Genomic DNA, 11465 nt, shown 5'->3' with positions numbered 1-11465 from the left:
ACCCACTGTTGCCTAGGGTCACAGTGGTCAAAAACGTGGTTACAAAGCATGGATCCACATGGATCCTCAGGATTTTTGCATTGGGCTACTCCAAACTCACTGTCAGATATTAAAAATCTTTATAAAATAGAGAATTAAATACATACAGAATGTTAATTTTTCAGTTTCGAAATATTAGTACTAGTTTAGTACTGTATTTCTATATTACTATAGTACTGTATTAGTTATTTTCAAATACTTAAATATTTTTAGGGTGTAAGACCCAATTAAAGCCCATTATTTACATACAGTATTACAGTATTTACATACAGTATTAGGCATACTGTATTAACTTTAATAACTGTATTAAAGCATTAACTTTGAGATATTATTTTTATTTAATGAACCCTCAGCCTTATTCAAAGTAAGCTTAAATTAGCTATTTCACTTATTAATCAAAGTGCTATTACTGTGCGACAGCAATATTTTATGTTTTATTCTTTTAATGATAGTTTAGGATTTATTTAAATATCATTTCAGTCTTTTCAGAGCTATATATTCACTGCTCTGTAATAGTCTATAAGCATAATTGTTACTGTAAATTAAATTAGCTTTTTACGAAAATACCGTGCGTGTTTATGTTTTGTTTCTTTTTTCAAAGCCAAAGAGTGTTTCAGGCTTGTCGAGTTTCCCGGAGTGTGGAGTTATAGAGAGTCGAGTTTTCGGGGTTCTAATGTTGATCATATGACTCTAAAATACTTTTAAAAAACTTTAAAACTCACTAATTTTCATCTAAAATTTAGAAAACTTCCCGGGGCAGGACCCCGGTATGGGCCCCCCCAATATTTTTTACAAGTCGGCACCCCTGGCACTATTTGCATTGCTCTACATAGGATTGCCTTTGAAAAGTGCTCAGAAACTTCAACTGGCTCAAAGAGCTGCCAGATTGCTGTCCCGGGCTGGTTATATGACCTAAATGGCTTAGGTCCAAGCTATCTGAAACACCACATTCCCTCATAAGAACCTGCCCAGCTTTCGAGAGCTTCAAGGGAGATCTTTCTCTTGGTCCCACCATCCTGACAAGCATACTTGGTGGGGATGCAGGAGAAGACCTTCTTGGTAGCTGCTGCCAGACTCTGAAACTCCCTCTCCAGAGAAGCCAGGCTGGCTCCCTCCTTGTGGTGTTTTCTGCTGACAGGTAAAGTCTTGTTGCAATAGGCTTTGGGGAGCTGAATGCTTTTAATGACTGGTGCTGAATGCTTTTAATGACTGGTGCTGTGCTGTTTTTCATTCTAGCTATTTTTTATTGTAAAGGTAAAGGGACCCCTGACCGTTAGGTCCAGTTGCAGACAACTCTGGGGTTGCGTGCTTATCTTGCTCTGTAGGCTGAGGGAGCCAGCATTTGTCCGCAGACAGCTTCCGGGTCATGTGGCCAGCATGACTAAGCCGCTTCTGGCGAACCAGAGCAGCACATGGAAACGCCGTTTATCTTCCCACCGGAGCGGTACCTATTTATCTACTTGCACTGGCGTGCTTTTGAACTGCTAGGTTGGCAGGAGCTGGGACCGAACAACGGGAGCTCACCCCGTCGTAGGGATTTGAACCGCTGATCAGCAAGCCCTAGGCTCTGTGGTTTAGATCATATAGTTTTAATTATATTTTATTTTATAAAATGCAAAAGAGCAAACTGCTGCAGGCTGGCTTAGGGTGGTCGATGAGAGATTTCCCCCCCCCCCACATAGCGGCATAGGTTCCGAGAGAGGCAAAAGCAGGATAAAGGGACAATAATATTTTTACCCTCCCTCCTTTGCTCTTTCTGTGTGAGATAGTTGCTTGGGATCCCCACCTACCCGCAACACTCACCTAACGGTTTCCTCTCCTTGGAGACAGGGGTGAAATCTACTGCTGGTGATTTTTATGACTGGCTAAGCAGAGAAGATACAGTGGTAGCTCAGGTTACAGATGCTTCAGGTTACAGACTCCACTAACCCAGGTTAGGAACTTTGCTTCAGGATGAGAACAGAAATTGAGCTGGGGCGGCACGGCAGCAGTGGGAGGCCCCATTAGCTAAAGTGGTACCTCAGGTTAAGAACAGTTTCAGGTTAAGAACGGACATCCGGAATGAATTAAGTTCTTAACCCGAGGTACCACTGAATACAGAAGTCTCTCAGTCATTGAAAATGCAGTGATGTTATTGTGTGCAACAGAAAGAAGACTGCACCATAGTCTGGGAAGGTTTTTTGGGTTCAGAACCTTGGCAGGGCTATGCCCTACTTTGCCCATAAGAGTAGTCTCCCTGGTTTTAGCATTATTTCACTTTCCTGGGCCCCTTTTGACAATATGGGGCAATATATATTTTCCATGGAGGCGCAAGTAACAGCAACAGCCAAGGCGACATTTTTCCACCTTCGCCACATCAAGCAGTTGGTCCCTTACCTTTCCCGCCTCGACCTGGCCACAGTGATCCATGCGACGGTCATCTCCAGGCTTGACTACTGTAATTCGCTCTATGCGGGGCTGCCCTTGAAGCTGTCCCAGAAACTCCAGCGGGTACAGAATGCTGCAGCGAGGCTCCTCACGGGGTCTCTGCCATGGGAGCATATTCACCCAGTGCTTTTCAAGCTGCACTGGCTCCCGGTGGAGTACAGGGTCAGATTTAAGGTGCTGGTTTTGACCTTTAAAGCCCTTCACGGCCTAGGACCCTCGTACCTACGGGACCGCCTCTCCTGGTATGCCCCACGGAGAGCCTCAAGGTCCATAAATAATAACACCCTAGTGGTCCCAGGTCCTAAGGAAGTTAGATTGGCTTCGACCAGAGCCAGGGCCTTTTCAACTCTGGCTCCGGCCTGGTGGAACGCTCTCCCTCATGAGACCAGGGCCCTGCAGGATCTGATTTCTTTCCGCAGGGCCTGTAAGACAGAGTTGTTCCGCCTGGCCTTTGGCTTGGAGCCAATTTGATTCCCTCCCTCTCTTTTTCCCCCTTTCTTTTCCTTCTCCTCATGCGATGAGGCTACATTTTAATATTTTAATGTTCCATTATTTTAATGTTGTATTTTATTTTTGTTTTTAAGTTGTAATCATTCATCTTGTTTTTATTATTGCTTGTAAGCTGCTCTGAGCCCGGCCTTGGCTGGGGAGGGTGGGGTATAAATAAAAAAATTATTATTATTATTATATTTCCCATGGGGCATTCCATTGCGTTTTGGTTTTTTCACTTGCAAAGACCCTGATTCTTGAGATTCTTCAAGCAGAAATATCAGGGGGTCAATGAACCCATGACTGTCGTTCCTGGAAGCATGAGCTCTTATCCATGAGCTCCCGGTATATCATAAACACTTCCCACACACAGAGTTGAAAGTGTGGGCTGAAGTGGACTTTATAGGTTTTCCAGACCACCCTGTGATATTTGCTGTAATAGTCATGCTGTACACTTGTCATGCGAAGTAATGCAGGCTATTTCACCGTACTGTAATTGTGCTTTTGCAATGCAACTCATAATTTTCGATGGGGAAAATAAAAAACCATCAAAGACTAATAACAATATAACATAGCTTTTAATTAGTACAATTTCCTTTTCATTTCACTTCCAATTAAATCATTTTATAATTTCATAACTATCTATGGGCATCACAGGCAGAGGGTTTTCGGACACATTCATCTCCGCTGAAAGAGGAGTTTGTGAATCTGTCTTCATTATGGTCTGTGATGATGCAAGAGGGTGTGGACTTGCTGATATCATAGTTGCTTGAGGGGAAGCAGTGCAGGATCTTGTCCCAGGGAAGACGCTCCTTGTAGGCTTTTAGCGTCATCTTCTAACCGGCTGACTTTGGACAGGAAGCGTACAAGTTGCTAGTGGCTCAGCTCTTCCAGATGAGGCGTGTCATGTAGTTACTTGTACAAAGGGAGGGAGAATTAGAAGCAATTAGTAGCCAGTTTTAGCTGAATTTGGGATTCGGCTGAATCCCATGGGTCAGCTGCCTTGGAAGCCCCCCCCCCACTTTGTTCAAGTATTATGAACTATGGGGGGGGGGGGGGACATTCTCCCTATCCGCTTTCTCCACATAATCTCATACACTTCTAACACTCTCCTCCTCTTTTCACCTTTTTTTCTAAATGGAAAAATACAAAAACATTGCAAACTTCCTTCTCACTGGGAGAGCCTTCAGCTTGGGAGCCAAATGCAGACCTCCAGGCCTCTCTAGCTGGCCCTTGCAACTCTTCTCAGGCAGTAACCCCTCCCCCAGTCCCCCCCCCCTCACCTGCTTTGAACTGTCCCTGGGGATTTTTCACTGGCTGGGATACAGTCACTGAACTATGATATCACCTCTTGCTCTCCTGGAGCAACAGTTGTCCAGAAGGTAATGTGGCCCTCAGCCTGAAATTGATTACCCACCTTTGCTCTAGCCCTTTTGTTTTCTTGGGTGGGTGGGGGAGGTGGTTTTCCCCTTAATGCCCCTTTTCCACCTCTGCTACACATCTTTTCTAAGAGTCCCTTTGGAGAATGGCTATTTTTGTCATGCTTCCCAAAAGCATCTGATCGGCTTCTGCTTTGGAATCATGCTGCTGGACCAGAAGGGCCTTTGGTCTGGTCCAGGAGGGTTCTTCTTAACCATATGCCCACAGCTGCAGGGATTGGAAACTTATGGCCCTCCAGACGTTAAGATTCCAACCTCCACCAGCTCCTGCCAATGACCAAGGCTTATGAACAACACCTGGTTCGCCATCTCTGCCACAGAGAGTCTCCAGTTCCTCCTTACCTGGTTTCTCATTTGCCTCCTGCTGTTGCTCCTCCTTGCTTTGACAGCAGCAGCAGCATTCCCTAATTTTAGCTGCCACATAGCCGCAGGCTGTAGTCCATGGAAATAAAAGGAAAGTCATATGGAAATCTCTGCATGCAGTCCACATAACTCAGCTTTCAATTTTTGAAAATGGAGGTTTGCAACAAGAGAAGAGTTGGGTGCAAAGAAAATGTAGAGAAGGGGCTGTTGCAGTGCTGGGATAATAACATATGCCCTCTAGTTTATCTTCTCCTTTGCAAAGTGCTCCTTGTGAACTATTTGTATGACATGATCGAGCAACTGTATTGATTACTGTGAATGGACCCATTCATAATGATTAAGATGTGACATAGCTTAACTCATGAGAATAAAATAAGCTTGACAACTCAATGGCTGGAATGCTCTCTATAGTCTTTGTCACACCCATCAAAGCAAAATTTTTGATTTAAGCAGAGGGAGTCTGACAGCTGGAGGGTTTGTTTTGTTTAAGACAGAATTAAATAAAAGTGGGAGTGGGGCTGCTACTGTTGCTTCTTGAAAAGAAGATGCAGGATTGACAGTTGTGCTATTTGCTTTAGAACTCTGATTGCTTTTAATATCTTCAGCACGTTTATTTGTAGAGAACAAAATGCAACAACAAAATATGTACAAGAGGAAAAAATCACTATAAATTTCTTGCATTCCAGTTCAACTTGAGGAAACAGTCTCTGTAAACTGATGCACTCTGTATAGGACTTCCTACTGCCAAAAAAAAACTTGTATGACTCAGTCTTTCCACATCTCTTGTTTTTATTAGCAATATGTTCCTGGTCAGCCACATCTAGATAGTTTACAAAGCCAGACTTCCGGTGCTAATCACCATGGTGAACAGTGGGTCCCAAGATAGCGGACACCGGCCATGCAGCCAATTAAGGATAATGTGAGAGTAATTGTCCTTGCAAGCGGGGGGGGGGGGGGTTGGGGTTGGGGGGGAGCTTTCACTCGCAGTTCATCTGATACCTGCTTCTCACTCCAATGGAATGTGGGGGGCAGGGACACTGAGTGTATAGCACTGCATGTATCGGAAACTGCAATGCAGCCACCATTGTTATTGGATTGGTATGTTGGTAGAGAGGAGCCTTTGTTCTCTCTTTATATATTCACTATGCCATTTTATGTTTTGGCAACTCTTCACCAAAGAAAAATTAGCTACTAATGAAATGTCATTAATAATGGATTGCAAATATTAATGGAATGCAAGAGGGAATTAACAAGAACTTTATAATGCTTATGGATTAATTCAAAGAACGGAACTATGTGAAAACATCGGGATGTTTGGTGACAATAGTCCCTAAGGAGGACTCTAACTTTAATTTATTATGGTGCTGCCGAGATATCAGCTTGTGATCGGGCGGGAAAGAAATCAAAGAAAATGCTGGAAGTCTGCCAGGAGTAATGGGCAGAGACCAGACCTCTTTTGGTTTTGAGAAAAGCAAGATGGCGAGAGGCCTTTACACAGCAAAAATGAGTCCTTGGAGTGGGGGGGGATGCCAAAAATGATTGAGTACAACAAGAAAGGATGGTCGGACATTTAAAAAAAAGCATTCACACAGAAAGTTACAAGACTTAAACTCCTCTTGCAAAATAAAGGCAATGGAATAAATACAAATGAAAGTCATCACATCAATGTTTGTTAAAACAAAGGATCAACATTGGAATTGTATTGTTTGGATTAAATAAGAGGATTGGAGTAGGCACAAGGAATAACAGCATCTGCCAAAAATCAGAACATGGGAAGTCATCCAAAATGTTTAATTTGGAATTGGATAATTGGCTCTTTTAATTGTATTATGATTTGGTATTGTTTTAATGTGGTTTATATTGGATTCTTATTAATGAAAAATTAATAAAAATTAGATAGTTTACAAGGCCACACCTAAATAACAGTTGCGGTTGTGATGATGGGATGCTCCATCATTCCATTTCCTTATGGTTCAGTGAGTTCACTCTGCTCAGCATTCCAGGCTTGCTGAAATCATTTTTAACAGTGGTTGGTGGGGCTGTAGAGACAAGGCAGCACTATTCACCTGGCTGCCCAACAGCAAGCGTCACTTCCAGTTACTGAGAGGTAGAGGGAGTGAGGTGCGGGGAGCTCAGCAACATGCAAGCATGACGGTGCCCCCAGTTCAATGCTCTTGACTCTCATCCCACTAGGTAACCAGCAGCAACACCTGGCACTGGAAAGTCAGGCACCTTGATTGTGCCACCTGCTCCTACCTTTAATCAAATAATAATTCCAGAATTGGAGCATGTGCATTCTGCAGCAATTTTCACTTCACATGCTCTACACATAAATGCTGCAAATGAGCAGGTACAAAGTCCTATGAGGAATTGTTGAAAGAGTTGAGTAGGTTTATCATGGAGAAGAGACAGTTAAGAGGAGACATGGGGAGAGCTGTCTTCAAATATCTAAAGGACTGTCGGTCACACAGAAGGTGGAGCAGGCGGGGGTCACATCCGCACCATACACTTAAAGTGCTCTTAGAACACTTCAATAGGCATGGTTTCCACAAAGAATCCTGGTAACTGTGGTTTGTTAAGGGTCTCCTAACAATGCCCAGAATGTTTAACAAACTATAGTCTCCAGAATTATTTGGGTGGGGGGAGTTATGGCTATTAATGTAGTATAGGAGTATATGAGAGGAATGTATGCATTAGGCAAAACTGCGTATAAGCATGTGTGTATTCACACCCCAAATAGTGGTTTTTTAATGCTCAAATGGTGATGAATTTGCATGTGGATTTAAATAATGGAATCATTGAGGTGGAAGGCACCACAAGGGCCATCTAGTCTAACCCACTGCAATGCAGGAATCTTATGCCCAATATAGGGCTTGAACCCGTGGCCCTGAGATTAAGAGTATCATGTGTTACCAGCTGAGCTATGCCAGTGGCAAACTGATGTGGAAATGTAGAGAACCGAACTTGGAAAAAATGAGGAACTGAGAGAAACGGAAAATAACAGATTTCCCCATCGCTATTGACAGGACACATGCCTTGCTTACAACAGATGCCCACTTCTATCCCTGCCATCTCCAGCTAAAACATAGATGAGGTAGCAAATAAAAGGAAAGACCTCTCTCTGCCTGAGATCTGGGAAAACCATTGTCAGTAGCGGTAGATAATTGATTTTCAGCTGGATTTCCAAGATTCACCACCAGGTTATGGCCTGATCTAAGGGTCTCCCAGCAGCACCACAACCACCATTCAAATGCATGGTGAAGAAAAGAAAAAGGACAAGGAAAAAGCTCTATCGATCAATATTAGATTTTAAACCATTTTATTAATAAGTGTGGTAATGGGCCTAAGAAATATTTAGGCACAGTTTTTTTACAGAGGCATTTGGCAGGATAAATTGTGAAAGGCTGAGGATAAAACTTTGGAATTCAAACATGGACTGACGTTTGTGTACACTTAGCGAAATATTACGCTCTAAAACAGGAGTGAGGGCTCATCCATGCATACCTTTTGCCCTGTGCTTTTTAGGCACAGGTCCACACTTCCCAGGTCTAGGTCTCAGTGCTTCATTGTTATTACTTTTTGCCCTGCCTATTTAGAATTCCTAAAAAATATTTTATGCAACAGCTACAATCACATAAGGTGACTACCAGGGTAGCAAATTGTGAACAACAATTTTTAGCTTTTGATATAATTCTCCATCTTCTTAAAAAGTGGACCCTAGATTAGACCCAAATATATAGAGGGAGAAAGTTTGGGGGGATTCCATTCCCAACAAGCTCTACAGGCAAATCCAGAAATCATTGTTCTCTCCAGTTACATTTTCTTAAATCAACATATGTAATGGAGAATTATATAACAGTTTATTTAGAAAAGTATTTCTGGCTTTGCATTCCAAGACTGTGTCTTCACAATATTTAGAGGGGCTATAGCAAAATATGTACGGGCTATAGCAAAATATGTACGAAAATATGCTGGACCATAAAGAAGACTGATCACCAAAGAATTGATGCTTTTGAATTATGGTGCTGGAGGAGACTCTTGAGAGTCCCATGGACTGCAAGAAGATCACACCTCTCCATTCTTAAGGAAATCAGCCCTGAGTGCTCATGGGAAGGACTGATCCTGAAGCTGAGGCTCCAATACTTTGGCCACCTCATGAGAAGAGAAGGCTCCCTGGAAAAGACCCTGATGTTGGGAAAGATGGAGGGCACAAGGAGAAGGGGGGTGACAGAGGACGAGATGGTTGGACAGTGTTCTCGAAGCTACCAGCATGAGTTTGACCAAACTGCGGGAGGCAGTGGAAGACAGGAGTGCCTGGCGTGCTCTGGTCCATGGGGTCACGAAGAGTCGGACATGACTAAATGACTAAACAACAACAAATAGCAAAATACTGATAGAACAATGTTTTGCATATGTGATGCTGCAGCAGTAGAATATCTTTATCATTATTTACTGTACTGCTCTTTGTATTCTGAACCAAAGGCAAAATTTATTCTGATTTTTTAATGTAAGATACCTGATAGTGATGATCAAGTGAAAATACATTTGCTGTCTGATTCTGACAAATTTCTGAATGGGTGGTTTAATAGGATGGTCTAATGTATCAGGTTTTTAACCTTTGGTGTTTCATTTTATTTTACCTTTTTATATTTTTTTTGGTATATTTTAATGTAAATATATATTTTGGTCAATGTTTTTTTTTATAAATATTGCATGAGTATATATATATTTTCTGTGGTTGATTTGACCATGATGTTTGAACCAACAACAATAAGTAATAAACCAGAAAAAAAATAAAGTAGGTCCTCAGAAACATGTTTGGGTTAAAGGTAAATATCAGGTTGGAATGCGTTGAAGGCAGTAGACTACAGAACCTAAGGAAGGATGTAAGTTCTTCCCAGAGTGCTCCTGAAATACTTCAGTCTGGAAGTAGTTCAAGGAACTGGCCACTGGTTTTTAGTTTGGATTAAAACTCTTCACAATGACAGAGAATTGGTGCCTTGAAGCAGCTGTGTGACCCAGCAAACACACATCCCACCCTTCTCCCTTTGCCAAGGGAAAGATTAAAAATAGATCTACGGGGACAAAAACCGCAGCTGAAACACCAGCTCCTCTTTCCCTTTGATCTCAGGTACTGAAAAAGCTCTTTTGTAACCAAAAGTCATCTGGGCTTTAGATAAAGCTGTTCTTCACTTACCGTGAGCAATAACTCAGGCCATGTTTCCTGTGGGTGCAGATGGGTGCACTCTCTCTTTCTTTCTCTCTCTCTCTCTCTCTCTCTCTCTCTCTCTCTCTCTCTCTTTCTTTGCAGTCAACAGGTTTACAGCAAGAAAGCTGTTGCCACTTATTTCCTCCTTCTGGTAACACATTACATTTGTTCCTCACCAGAGGGCGTTGCCCCAGTAACCTAGTCACATGTGGGTGACAGTTAGCAGGCTGGGTGTTTTGTGACTCATACAGTTGCTCTGTTTGCTTCACTTTAGGGTAAGGAGGAGAGGGGATCTGGTTTTGTCTGTGAAGCTTTGCTGTGTGAGGGTTGAGGAAGTCAGCTGGCAGGGACTTACCCAAAGAACCGGCATCTGACATAACTCAATTGGTGGAAACACTTTAAAAATCCAATCTTACCTGTGCAACCTGTTTATTAAGTGCTAAGTCCTATTTCCCTCCAGTGCAGAAATGTGTTAAGCAGCTGCAGCCTTTGACAGATTTCACACATGCCATTTAAAGCTAGTTTGAGCCTCTCTCTCCTCTCAGGGACTTTATTTTATTATAATTTTTTTTATTAAGAAATTTTATTAAGAAAGAAATATATATACAGTAGTACCTCGGGTTACATACGCTTCAGGTTACATACGCTTCAGGTTACACACTCCGCTAACCCAGAAATAGTGCTTCAGGTTAAGAACTTTGCTTCAGGATAAGAACAGAAATCGTGTTCCAGCGGCACGGGGGCAGCAGGAGGCCCCATTACCTAAAGTGGTGCTTCAGGTTAAGCACAGTTTCAGGTTAAGAACGGACCTCCGGAACGAATTAAGTACTTAACCCGAGGTACCACTGTATATAGAAACAATCAGGAAGCAATAGTACAAGGCTGAGTAAATCAAGAGAGGTAAGCACAGAAACCTGTCAAAATAAATGGTGCACAATCAGTGTTATGCAGTACTTGAGCTGTAGAAACAACATCAAACTAAGGTCACCTGCAACTTCATGTTCTTGGTGTTTTAAATGCACCTGTATCTATTTACAAAATCCACTGAAGACCATTAAAGAAGGTGGCTGTACAATGAAAGAAGGTGGATATACCTTCCCACATAGTATGTATTTCACCAGTGATTTGAACTGAAGGCTTTGATTAGTATTTCATTGCCAGTCTTCTATCCATTATCCTTTCTTCACCTAAAGTTGTATACAGCTGTGAACAACTTTTTAACATTTTCAACACCTCCTTCCTGTAGGTGATGAAATCTCTTCATTTAGAAACACACACCCTGCCACCACCTGTATTGTCAATTCTCTGCTTGTGGTGAAACAGATAGGTAAAGTAAAGGACCCCTGGACGTTAAGTCCAGTTAAAGGCGACTATGGGGTTGTGGTGCTCATCTTCATCTTCAGGCCAAGGGAGCCAGCATCTGTCCACAGACAGCTTTCCAGGTCATGTGGCCAGCATGACTAAACCGATTCTGTTGCAACGGGACACCGTGATGGATG

The 11465-nt window shown here is 42.5% G+C and overlaps 1 long non-coding RNA gene across 1 annotated transcript; it reads right to left on the bottom strand.

Annotated features, from left to right (window-relative positions):
- Positions 1 to 3514: 3514 nt before the first annotated feature.
- Positions 3515 to 10130, bottom strand: LOC310836531. Its single transcript, XR_014560104.1, has 3 exons — positions 9955 to 10130; positions 4737 to 4826; positions 3515 to 3870 (listed from the first exon to the last, which is right to left on the bottom strand). It is a non-coding gene; the product is annotated as an uncharacterized lncRNA (long non-coding RNA).
- Between the last annotated feature and the right edge of the window lie 1335 nt (positions 10131 to 11465).

This window comes from Podarcis gaigeae (genome assembly GCF_964106915.1).
Source record: "Podarcis gaigeae genome assembly, chromosome: Z".
NCBI lineage: Eukaryota > Metazoa > Chordata > Lepidosauria > Squamata > Lacertidae > Podarcis > Podarcis gaigeae.
Note: the sequence above shows the minus strand (reverse complement) of the source record. Positions and strands in the feature narration are given on the sequence as shown.